Here is a 13,596-nt window from a genome sequence, read left to right as displayed (position 1 = left end):
AGCATGTTGTGTTGGAGAGGACACTGTGGGGGAAGAGTCGTGTTGGGGAGGGAAACCACAGAAGACAGAGAGCAACAGGCCAGGCTCCTCCAGGAAGCAGACTTGGAAAGCCACCTGAAGACACAAAGAAGCAGGGGGCCCTAATCACAGGTTTCCAACCCTACTTCTGGCTTCTTGTAGTTCCTTCTCTTAACAAAATCTTCTTTGAGAGCTCATGTGAGAGTACAAACCAAGATTTGAGAGAACTGAGGCATCTACAGAAGACAGTGCCAACAATGTAACAGTTACAATAAATCTTATGATGCCACTGCTTTAAAAGCTCCTTGATTCCCCACTGCCTTCAAGAGAAAGACCAAGTTTCTTACTAGTGCATTAAAGGCTTTTAAAATTTTACCCTAGTGTATTTTCTCACCTATGTCCTGCTGCTCCCCCCACCTCCTTCTGCCCTCTTGTCCTCATCCTCACACCTATCTGTAGTCTCTCCAAACTTCTACAGCCCTGACCACACCAACTTCTTTCAGGTCTTCTTTCTAGGTTTTTGTGTGTGTTTCCTCTGCCCAGAATGGTCCTTTCTCTGCCTGTTGAAGTCATATTCGGTCTTCCAGACATGGTTCAAACATCACCTCTTCCACAAATACTAGATATTAGTTTCCTATTCTAAACTCCCATAATAATACTTTATTCATTCCCCTATTGTGGAATACACAGTCACCACGTGCCTGGGACTCCTTGAGAATGATGCTTGTGTCCCAACTTTTAGCATTCTATGCCTGAGACGTAGTGGGTACTCAGTAAGGTTTTCTGTTTCATGAAAACAAGCTGAACACACAGTTTCACCACCTTCCCCCGAAGTCCATGGTCAAAAGCAACTATCAGTCCAGCCATCTCATTTAGACTTCACTCTATTCACTCCAGGTCATTGCTTTCAGTTTTTAATATTTGGAAAACAAAACAAAAAATTGTTAGGAGAAGGAGTTTTGGTTTAAAAAATTATTTTAAGCCCAATATCCTCCACTTACTCAGAATATATTGCTAAGTCATATCTTCATGCTGTGCCCACCAAAAGGAAGAGCTGCCTAGGGCCTGGGTGACTCAACAAGGAGAATAACATGCCCTCATAGTGTTCGATTTAACACCTCATTTCTCTAGGAAATTATCTGTAAACTTAGAGTTCAGTTTGTCACCTCATTCCTAGAAGTTTAGCAACATCTTCTTAACTTTAATTGGTTCTATGCATTATTTTGTCTTTTTCTTTTATAGATACCTGGATTCATAATGGTTTGTTGATTTCCACTGAAGGAGTGTATATGACTCTTCTACCAGTGTGGTTTCTTAGTCCTCTCTCACCAATTCAGTTAATGCTTGAGATTGCCTACATCAGAGAGCCTTTCATTACAAAATTTAAAATAGTGCTCAAAGTATTATTAATAGGCCTCAAAGAAGTAATATTATAATATTAAAACTCAGAAATTCAACTTAATTCAATTCAAATTTGGAATACCTACTTTATGCCTGCCTTCAAGTAACTTACACCCTGGGGGTGGGGGGGTGGGGTTAGTGATCACAATGTAGTGTAATAACTGCCCTTAGGGATGCTAGCAGGGCTCAGAGAAAGGGCAGGCATCTCAGCCTGGGAGTGGTTGAACAGAAGAGACACACTGTGTCAATATTTTCCAAAAGTGTTGATACTTCAGCAGACCTTGTGGACATGAGGGGATATTGAACAGGGCATTCCCTAGATAGGGAGAACATGTGCAAAAGTACAGGGGCATGGGAAAATAAGTCTGGAAGGCTGGTGCATAGAGTAGGTCGCCTAGATCTAAGTAACATCCAGCTTTTCAAGTGAAGGATGAAGTTTCAGCCCTTCGGTCAGAGGGGACTGACTTCATAATTTTGCCTAACAGCCCTGATGAACATTATCATGAAATAAATTTTAAATTGCTCAGGCTTCTTCCTAATATATATCAGCATCACATTTTCCACCGAAGTGGTTTTGTGGAGACATACAGACAGGGGTTCACATCCCAGCTCCATCACATTAGCTGTGACACATTGGGCAAGGTACTGCTCTGTGCCCTTTTCTTCATTTGCAAAATGGGACTGTGCCTACCTCATCAAGTGGCTGTGAGAATTAAATAAGATGACTTGCTTAGCACAGTCCTTCCTAAGTGTTAGCTATGTTGAAGAATAGGAGTCCAGAGAATCTAATAAAGGTATATGGAATGGTTGATAATCAAGGGATGGTAATTAACTGCAGCCCCAGAGAATCCCAGAGAAAGAAGAACTCTCAAGAAGTTATCTAATACACTCCTCTGCATTTAAGAAGATCAACACTTAAATCTACAGTATTGAGCCCTGCCTGCCACCAAGGGCACTAAATATATCTAGGAAAGATGGGGTAAGGAGAAGAACAAAATAAAATCACAAGCAGATAGAAGGGAATGAGAGAGAAGGAGAAAAGGAAGCAGAAGGATCTGACAAGGGGTATAGGAAATACAACACAGTGGCGCATCTGCCATTATTAGTTGCTTATTCTGGGCTTAAATCTTCCAAAGCAGACCATGACCTTATTTGTGATGAAAAGAACCAAATGAAAGGTTTGGGAACCCCAAGAGGTCATATATCCAATACTTACAGTTAGGTCTAAGTATAAAAATATCCTAAGTAGAAGGAAGAAGGGCATCTCTAGGAATGTTTGCAAGCTCTTTCTAAGGAGCTCTTCATCCCTCTGTAGAGTATGAGTCTCTAGGTAGATTATTTATTGTGTTTAGTAAGACTGCTGATGTCAGGCGGGCTTAGGGACCGCTACTCCATGGAAGACAAAAACCTCAGGCTGAAGTTTTACAGATGAAACTCCTGTGAGAACCAAATTTTAGGAGTCATCAAAGGCAAACTTTCTTATTGGATTCCATGTAAAAAATGAATGAATGCCGCCTCTTGTGAGGATTTTTAGTAAGGCCTAAGCCATCAGCGTTTGAACAAAATGGCTTTCCTTCCAGGAGCTCTGCAACATTTATTCACACCCCCACCTGATTTCAGCTTGATGCTCTGCGGTAACGTTGCTCCCTGTTAAGTATTTGCTCCCAAGAGATGATTCTGTCCTAATTTTTTCTTTCCCACATGTCTTTGATTTTTCAGTTTGTGTTCTAGTTTACTTTTGGAGCCTGAGCTAGCATGACTGCATGCTCTCTTTTTCTGTTGTTAGGTCTTCTTCCTTCTCCTCCTTTGTATACTGCTAGGTTAGCAGAGATAAACCTGAACTGGGGCCAGATGTGAATTAAGCGAAATAAGTCAGTCAGATCAAAACTTCCAATATTTGGTTTCAGGTTAGTTAGCCACAGCAGCATTTTCTTAGATACGGGTTTATTTTGATGTGTTACACAAGCCCTTGGGTTGGGGCTGTCAGTTTTCTTCTGTGAGGTATCACAACGGAGCAATGGAAAGGGGATGCTGTCAACAAACTCACAACTGTCAACAACAGAATCTAAAAAATAAAAACAAAAACAAACTAAGCAGACAACCAGAGTGGGAACAGAATCATAAGTATGGGGATCATTTGGAGGGGTGTCAGCTGGAAGGGGGAAGGGGGAGAAAGGGAGAAATGGTGCAGGGATTAAGAAGCATAGTAAGAGGGTGCAGAATAGACAGGAGGATGTAAGAATAGTATAGGAAAGGGTAAAGTCAAAGAACTTACACCCACAACCCATGGACATGGACTAAGAGGGGGTAGGATTGCTGGAGGGGGGCCAAAAGCAAAAGAAATTGGGACAACTGTAACAGCATAATCAATAAAATATAGTTTAAATTTTTTTTTAAAGATAGGTGCTGTGAATACTACTAGGTAACAAGGCAGAACCATGTTCCAGAGTCCACAACCCAGCCCTCGCCTAAAACCTGAGGAGATTTTTTGATATCAGTATCTCTTTCTAGGGACATAGGAAATTTGTCTTCCTGCCAGAATGATAATTGGGTGAATTTACTGCTTTTGAAAGTTTACCCCTATCCCAAGTTTCATTCCTAAATAACAGTAAAGATAGCCTCATGATGAACAAACAATTTTTAGGGTATATTATATGTAAGATGCTGACCAGGTACCAGGTGAATAAAAAGGTAGTATGTATGACTTGTACTCAGAGGATTTATTGTGTTGAGGAGGTAAGAAAGGTACATTTTAATATATACTTACATTTTAACAAACAAAAACTGCCAGATAAAACATATTGAGTGCCATATGAGTAGTATATAAGTAGCTGATCATAAGCCGCAGTTTGTCCTGGATAGCCCCAGTTCATGCCTGCTGTTCCAGAGTAATTGTGCCCCCTTTAATTCTCAAACATCATGGTTTGGATGATAACTCATATGGTCCCCTTATTTATAGATCAGTGGTCTAGGAATTAAGGGGAGGGAGTGATTATCAATGGCTAGGGCAGTTAGAACTTGAGTTGGGCCTTGAAGGAAGAGTTAGGGAGAGGCAAGAGGAGAGCATTCTACAGGAGAATATCAAGAACAAATGTGCCAAAACAGATGTAGGAATGAAGACAGCCATGGCACAGCTTCAGGGACACTGTTCACATTATGTTCCCTTAGAATGGTGCCCTCTGGATCGTACAACTGTTGGCAATCAGAAGATCACTTTAGCTGGAGAAGAGAATTTGTGTAGAGGATTTGTGTGAGATAAGAATAGAGGCATGCAAGGAATAGGGAGTGGAGGATATTAAATACCAGGTTAAGAAATTTTAATTTTATCCTGTCATGGATTTGAATCTAACTGAATAATTTTGAGCAGGGAATGATACCTACAACAAAATGGTTTTTAGAAGATTAATATTGCCAACTAAAGTGCTTAACATGTTGAATGGAGAAGAAAGAAGAACTAGTGTTGGAAATGCCCAAGAGAGAGAGAGATGATAGAGTTTATAGTAATGGCAGGAGAAAGGGATATGAGAAGATAGACATGAGTTCTCTAAAGCATAATTGATGGAGTAGCATAACTGATTAACTATGCAAGGAGAGGGAACAATCAAGAATAACCCAACTTCCGGCCAAGATGGAGGCGTAGAGAGACATGCTGCGTCTCCCTCCACAACTAAGAAGGAATACAACCACCTCAAAACTAGAAACAACCAGAAGTTCCAGAAAATGAAACTGCATGGAAGTCCAGCAAACAAAGATATAAAGAAGAAATACTCATCCAGACAGGTAGGAGGGGTGGAGCCAGGGCAGAGAGGATGAGGTGTGGTGGTGGTGGCAGCGGCAACAGCAGCAGGCCAGAGGAAAGCACAGTCACACGTTTTAAGGAGTCAGGAGGGACACCTGGGGAACATTCCCAGCTCCTCACAGGACCTAGCAGCTCACAGTCCCAGCACTGGGGAAAATCAAGCCTCATTGCTTCTGACTGTGCAGACCAGTGGGGCTTCGGGTGGAGGCAGAAACTGCCCATCTCAGCAGAGTCCACTTGTTTAAAGGACCCCCACGGTCCTAGAATGTCCGCAGACCCACCCACTCTGGGAACAACAGCCAGGACAGCAGCTAGAGGGGCACTAGTCGGGTGCAGAATTGGAAGAAGTGCCTGGAAAAGGGACGAGTGCTGGACTGGCGGCATTGTTCCCTCTCGGACCCCTCCCCCACATACAGCTCCACAAAGTGGTGAAACAGGTCGCCCTGTACTGATGAATCCCTAAGGCTACGCCCCTTACAATGTAACAGGAGTGGCAACTCTACCTGGGACACGGAGGGAAACAAACACAGGAACCTGTCAGAATGAGAAGAGAAGTATGGCCCAAAAAGGGAAATGGATCAAAGTTCCAGTGGGAGAACTAAGCGACGAGGAGATAGCCAACCTAACAGATGAGGAGATAGACAACCTAAAAGATGAAGAATTCAAAACACTGGTGATAAAGATACTCACAGGCTTGACAGATATGCTTGAGTACGGCAAATGCATAAGAGAAGAAGTGAAGGCTATGCTAAGTGAAACAAAGGAAAATCCACACAAAACCAATGGTGAAGGGAAGAAAACCGGGGTTCAAATCAATGATTTGGAACATAAGGAAGAAAAAAAGTCAACCAGTGCAGAATGAGGAAGCAAGAATTGAAAAAATGAGGAAAACTTCCCAAATTTTGAGAAGGAGATGAACATACAGGTCCAGGAAGCACGGAGGGTCCCACGGGAGCTAGGCCCAGAGGGGACCACACCAGGACGCATCATGAGTGAGATGCCAAAGGTGAAAGATAAAGACAAAGTCCTGGGGGCATCAAGAAAGAGGCGAAGAGTTGCCTAAAGGGGGGTGCCTATAGGACTATCAGCTGATTTCTCAGAGGACACTTTGCAGGCAGGAAGGGACTGGCAAGTAGTATTCAATGTGATGAAAGGCAATCTGCAACCAGGATTACTCTATCCAGCAAAGCTATCATTTGGAATGGAAGGGCAGATGAAGTGCTTCCCAGACAAGGTAAAGCTAAAGGAGCTCATCATCACCAAGCCATTATTATGTGAAATGTCAAAGGGACTTACTTAAGAAAAAGAAGATCAAAACTAGAAACACTAAAATGACAACGAACTCAAACTATCAACAATTGAATCTAAGAAATAAAAACAAAATCCAACTAAGCAAACCAGAATAGGAACAGAATCTTAGGTATGGGGATAATTTGGATGGTTATCAGCTGGGAAAGTGGAGGGGGAGAAATGGGGAAATGGTTCGGGGACTAAGAAGCAGAATTGGTTGGTACGAAATAGACAGGGGGATGTTAAGAATAATATAGGAAACTGTGAAGCCAAAGAACTTATATGCATGACCCATGGACATGAATTAAGGGGGGTGGGATTGCTGGAGGGAAGGGGGGGTTACTGGGCAGAGGGTAGCAAAGGGGGAAAATTGGGACTACTGTAATAACATAATCAATAAAATATACTTAAAAAATAAAATATAATTACCTTAAAAAAAAAAAAAAGAATAACCCAAGATTTAGAATCTGAGTACTGAGAAAATGAGGGTATTATTGATGAATGTGGGATGTTTTAAGAGAAGTTAGCTTTTGGGGGGTAATCAATGAGCTCCCCTTCAGACATGATAAGTTTGAGATATCCTTTCAGAACTGTCCAGCAGGAAATATTACATTGGACCTGAGATAGTTGGTGATGACTAGAGATGTAGACTTAGGAATTCTGTGGAGTGTTGGAAAGTTGAATGAAAAAATTTTTACTTTTCAGAATCATAAAGGGTAGACAGCCCAAGATTATCCCTTGGGTTGCAATTATATTTTTTAAAGTAAGAAGAAATACAGTGTGCAAAGATAGTGGAAGAGAGATCCCAGAGGTGGAAGGAAACAGGATAGTGTGTAGTCAAGGGGACCAAAGGAAAAGAAAATTTCAAGCTTGAGAGGATCTACAGACCCAAATGTTGGAGAGGACAAGGAGGACTAAGGACAGAAAACTCATAGCGCTTGGTGGTGAGGATGACCTGGGGTCTTTGGAGGGGCTACTGTTTTATTGTAGTTGTAGAGGTGGACCCCATGCTTTATGGGTTAAGGCATGAGAGATAGTGAGTCAAAGGACACATGAATGAAGGCTGATCTTCTAAGAAATTTAGTAGTAAAGTATAATGAAATTTCAAGAAAGATCCAGTATTAAGGAAGGGCTTTTTAAAAGGATATGATAAGGAATTTATGTTCTGTGTTGGACTGTAGATAGCACTTTATTTGATTAGGATGAATTCTGGTTTTTCAAATTGCTCACAGTACCTTTTTTCCTCTGAATCCCAAGCAAGAAGCTTACTAGTGCAAGCAAGAAAGAAAATACAGATAAGAAAATAACTGATAAAGGATTCAACAGTTAGCCATCAACAGGCGATTAAAGTGGACCTAATCTCTTCCATGTAACTGGGCCCCTTTCTATTCAAGCAGAAACTATATATCTATAGCTAGGGCAGACATTTAGGATAGGAGAGGACATCTCTAAAATACTGTGTAATTTTTAGGGTTCTCTAAATCCCCTAATCAACCCCCCAGTTAAAACCCCCTCAGTGACCTATACATTTCTCAGCCTGATATCCATTCTGCTTTCCACACCCTTGGGCACCATCCTAGTTCAGGTCCCAGTTACTTCATATCTTGCTTCCTGTAACAGCCCATCTCCTGTCTTTCTCTGCCCCAGCTCTCCTCCACACTGCCGCCAGGTTAATTTTCCTGAAGCACAGTTCTGATCCTATCTGTGCCTTGCTTAAAAGCCTTCAACAAATTCCCATTGTCAACTGAATTCGGGGCAAGCTCCTCACCTTGACTTTTAAAGCTAATCATAATATTGCTTTGGTTTACCTTTTATCTCTTAATTTTTAGAATGTCTATATATTCAAACTGATCTATAGGCATGAAAAAGAGGGAGTCACTTGATCTTTCTATCCCAAGTGGTCACTGTGAAATTCCCCTATGAAAACAACAGGAATTTGCCCAAAAAGAAGGTAGAAGAAGATGTGGAGATCATTTTTCACATTCTGTAAAATGTAATCTTGTTGTCTGAATTCTCCTCCGAGATATTTTTCTTGTAAATTTCATATGGCATTTAATAAATTCTGCCTTCTATTAGAGTAATTTGTGTGCTTCTCTCATCTCTACCCTTGAAGACCAAGGGTAGAGATGCAGCTTGAAGACCAATACTATATGATCCTCATCTTTGATCCCTTCCATGGTCTAGCACTATGCCTTGCAATGGGGGCATTCAATACATTTTTTAAATTCCCTGATTATATTGAAAAGCGGTCGTGGGCTCTTAAATAACTCTAATGTTGCCCACCACCTCTCAAAACATCATTCATCCTTGCTATGAAGATGCAAATGTTTTTATTTTTCAGTGTAGCAACTGCATGTCTTTTAACATGGTTATAATGGCATTGTATGCTGGAGTATAAGTAGTTAGAAGACAAGGACTTTTTTATTGTTTAACCTAACATGTATGGAATGTTCAGTTTAAAGATGTGTATATATAAGATCTTAATACATGTTTTATTATAATAATTTTAATGATAAATTGCGGGGGACTGCTTTGTGTGGTATCGGGAACTGTAGCCTCGCCACAAGCCAGGCCTTGAAAGAGGCCTGCAAGTTTTGACTGGAAAACCAGGAGGGACAGAAGGCAGGCATGACCTGAAAACTACTCCATGGGTTACTGTGTGATTTGGACTTAAAGAAAGTGCACTATACTTTGAAGCCTGCTCTGCTTTTCTTATCAGTTGCTTAACATAAATAGAATGTCCGAGATCCAAGCCCGGAAAACATATGAAATCCTGCACCTGGTAGTCATTTGACACCAGAATGTTCACTGAACCCTGATCTAGAATGTTCACTGTGTTCCCTGCATTGTTATCTATAATCAGTAGTTGTTGATAGTAATCCAAGCATTTGAAGCTGATAGGTGATTTATGTATCCTGAATGTACGCCCCCATATATACCTTCTCAATAAAAGGCACAGGAAAAGAGAGTTCAGGGCTTTTCTCCTCTAGAGAGAACTGCCACCTTTCTTCCTGACAGAAATCAGTGTCCAGGTCAACACATTTCTCCTCATCCGTGATCCTGAAACCTCTGCTGGACAGAGAGTTTCCATTGAGCCAGAGCATGCACCCACAATAAATCCATTTGCAGAAGGTTATTTTATAAATCAAAGGTCTTTAAAGATGGAACTCTATGTAGAATTATATATTTAAAAAATGTCCATTTTTCTCTGGAGACAAGAGGGTCCATAGCTTTCATCAGATACTCATAGGGCTCTGTGACCCAGAAAAGAGCAAGAACCATACTTATGAATCAATACATCTGTGGAAACATTTTTACTTTGACCCCATTCATTTCTTGCAAAGGAGTTTTTTAAATTATCAGTAGTTGTTCCATAGATACAGAATCAGCACAGAGAGAATGATTTAGAATAATCCCTGATGCTGCTTTCAGACCTCTACTCTGTCCCCACTAATGCCAAGTCTGGCCTTTGGCTGGAGTGAAGAACTGAATAATGCGATCTCATGTGCGCTGTGAAAGAACATCACCATTTATCATGCACATCTTCCTCGCCATCCTTTTAGTATTAGGAGGCCTCTGATGTCCCACAGGGGATTTTTACCCTCATGCTCACTGCCAAAATCCCCAAGTGACCCATTCTTTCTCATGCCAACGCTGATTCCACAGTTTTGGTTAAGAGTTTGTTTTAAGAGGAAAAAATCTCTTCTAACAGATCCATCTCGGACACTAGATCCATAGCTATTTCTAGTGAACTTTAGAAAAAGGGAGTGGGACGTAAACTATTGGCTTATTATTAAAAACCTGCTTCTTGGTTAGTTTTTTGCAAAAGCTGTCTCCTTCTTGCTGATCATTGATTATTTTTCTGTATCTTTCTCCTTCCTCTCTTATTCCCTTTGCGATTCACTTCCCCCAGTGACTTAATTTAGGTAATGCTCTAATTAGTGCAACTTCTACTCCAGCAGATTTCCTGGGCTTTCACATCAGTGCTTTCCCATATGATAAACTCCATTAAGAAGTCTCTGAACATTCAAGAGGAAGCAGTCATTTAATGTGATGGGCTCGACCTCATTTGACTCCATCTTCTGGTCCAACTTTCTTGGCTATTGTGGAACTTCTTCAGCAGATAATTCCATCAATAAAACTAGGGCTGAGCTGTGACATCAGAGCTGATGGCTAAACAACAGATTCATTTCCTAGTAGGTGCTATTTAAATCATCACTTTAAGTTTTTTAAAAATGTATACCCCAGGAAGACACTATCCCTTAGAATGTTTTTTAATGCCTCTTTTCCCCAGTTGAGATGTAGATTTGTCCTGATGCATTCATGTTTTTCTTCCAATTTCCAATGCTTCTCCAGGCATGATTAGGAGTATAGTCTGGGCTACGGAATAAAAAACTAAATGAATCACAACAGACTGTTTGATCTGACACTCTAAGCAATGGTTCTCAGCCTTCACTGTACATGGGTGGCAACTGGGGAGCTTTAGAACAATTGACACTTGAGTCTCATTCCCAGGGATTCTGATTTAATTGGTTGGGGATGCAGCGTAGGCAGTGGTAATTTTTTAAAAACTAAGATAGCAGCAGGCAAGGTCGAGGACCAGCCCTCTAAAGTAATCAATAGGACTAACGCAATCAACCTCAATGAAGGTAAACTGCTATCTTCAGGATGTCATAATACTGTCATAAGACAGTAGAGGGCAGAGTTGACTTAAATTTATATAGAGATAAACTCGGGAAATAGCAAGTAGTTTATAATGTAATCTTAACTTTGTACTTTGTAGTCGTCTTTTGCCACCAAGTTTTCATTTATTGCTAGAGCCAAATTACTTTTCGTGTATTGGAATTTACTGGGAAACCCCTTAGAGATGCCTGGTCAATAGGGTCATTATATAATTCAGGTACTTTTGAGAGTGCAAGGGAAAACTAGTAATGATTCTGCCAGGACAAAGGGTGTAAACCAGGGGATTGCCTTAAGTAAACTGGGACCTATGGTCACCCGATGGTCACCATGTCTTCTGTGGGACCCAGCAGGAGAGCAAGAATCTGTAACATGGCTTTCCTAATTAAAGCAACCAATAGTAACTACATATATATGCTGATTACTAGTCTTCAGTATATGTTTATATTGCCCATGTATCATTGCTCAGCATTCTAACCAGGGACCTTGGGCAATAGAAAAGAAACTCAGGTGTACTTTTAAGTATCAGGCATTATATACAACCTAGTTGAGAAAAGAAGACTAATATATGAAGCTGCTCTGGTACATAAACTCCTTTCAGGAAGCAGAATATGATAAAATAAATAATAAATACATCTGTAAAAGAATACTCGTCGTCGGCAGCCGTCCGTCTCGAGAGACGATGGTGTAGCTTCTTAAGAGTCTATCTGCACCGCCGAGAATGGCTGTGCAGTCCGACTCGGGAGTGACATGGTATCTGTCTCCTCCCGTGTTGAATCAACATCTTGTGATGACGCTGAAGCTACAGAGCCTGGGCAGGGTAATATGGAGGGTCCGCTGTTGCCCATGCAGCAGACCCCCCCTCTCTTTGCAGCTGAAGGGTCCAAGGGAAAGACGGAGTCGATACAGCTTGGGTTCAGGTGCGCCGCAGGAGTTGCCGGTGTTGACTACAACGTCAAACCGCCTTAGGGACTCCGGCTCCGGATTTTCTGTCGGGGTTTACTCCCTTAGCCTTTCCCCTGAAGAGGTATGCCGCAAGGCAGCGGAGGTTTTTTGGAGTCAGAGTTTTCCTTCTCTGTAAAAGAATACTACCCTTAATTATATACAGGCTGTCCTTGACTTACAGTGATTTCACTCACCGTTTTCCACCATGGTCCTTACAAACTGCCAGCACTTCCAGAAGCCTGAGCTGCTCTAAGCCTGCACTTAGAAATTCTCTTCTTTGTGTGCAGAGCTTCTCTCCCAGGTGCCCACTCTAGCTCCTGGCCTATTAATCTATAGAGCCATTGACCCCCAACTCAAATCAAGGAATTTCCTTTTAGCATAGGAGTCCTGATACAATTGGTGGCCAGAAAATGCCCTTGAACAATGGGAGAGGAAGGGGTGTCAATGCCCTCCACGGTGGAAAATCCATGTATAACTTTTGACTCCCCCAAAGCTGAACTGCAACTGCCCCTCAGTATTGTATGGGGGTAGGGGTTGCTTCCCGGATCCTCTTGCTGAGTGATGCAACCATGCTCAACACTTTTTGAATGGCAACTACAGTATTGAACTGTGTTTAATTTATGACCTTCCATTAGATTTTGTTTTCCTACTAAATTTCAACTTGGGTCAAAACTATCATTCACCATTTTGCATTTAGGAAGCTTATTCTTCCTTGCTGACTTATGTATAAATTTCTATTTGGTTTAATCTATCTTCTAATAATTAGCTCTACATTTATTTTTCAAATTTGAGTGATAAGTATAATTATCAAAATTGATTAGTTAACCTTAGGAAACTCAAAAATAATTCAAGCACCGTAATTAAGGAAACAAAGTTATGAGATTAATTCTGTCATAAGATGGCTGGCTTTGGATTGGATCCAACAGCCAGTCTGATGACTTTGACAAATATTCCCATCATGCATGGGATGGACTGGCGAGGGAGTGCGCACCGGTCAGGCAGATCCATCTCCCAGCACTGGTGATGGCTGAGAGGACTGAGGAAAACAGATCAACTGTGCCCAGTTGTGTAGCAAGAACAGTCCTTTACCTTCATGGCACATATTTATTTCATTATCTGAGTTATTAATGAAAGTATTTAAACATTGTTTTCCTTCAGCTCACTGCTGTTTCGTTCTTGCCTTGGCCCTCTTCTCTATCAAAACTGGCTCACAGTAAAGGATCTAATATTTGCTAGTTACACTTGACTAGATTTTCCCCAAAATGAAAATAACTTTATTGTTTCTTATAGAATACCTAAACATTGTAGAAAAATAGAGAAGGAAGTAAGAAACACTCTTAATCCCACCATTTAGAAATAACAATATTTTTAGGAGTATACTTACTGATATAAAATACTTTATTTCTTAGTCAAACAGAAATTATTTGAAGTCTACTTTAAAATAATTCTACAATATGTGAAGG

This window comes from Furipterus horrens, unplaced genomic scaffold (genome assembly GCF_987537825.1).
Source record: "Furipterus horrens unplaced genomic scaffold, mFurHor1.1.pri manual_scaffold_3, whole genome shotgun sequence".
Lineage (NCBI taxonomy): Eukaryota > Metazoa > Chordata > Mammalia > Chiroptera > Furipteridae > Furipterus > Furipterus horrens.
Note: the sequence above shows the minus strand (reverse complement) of the source record.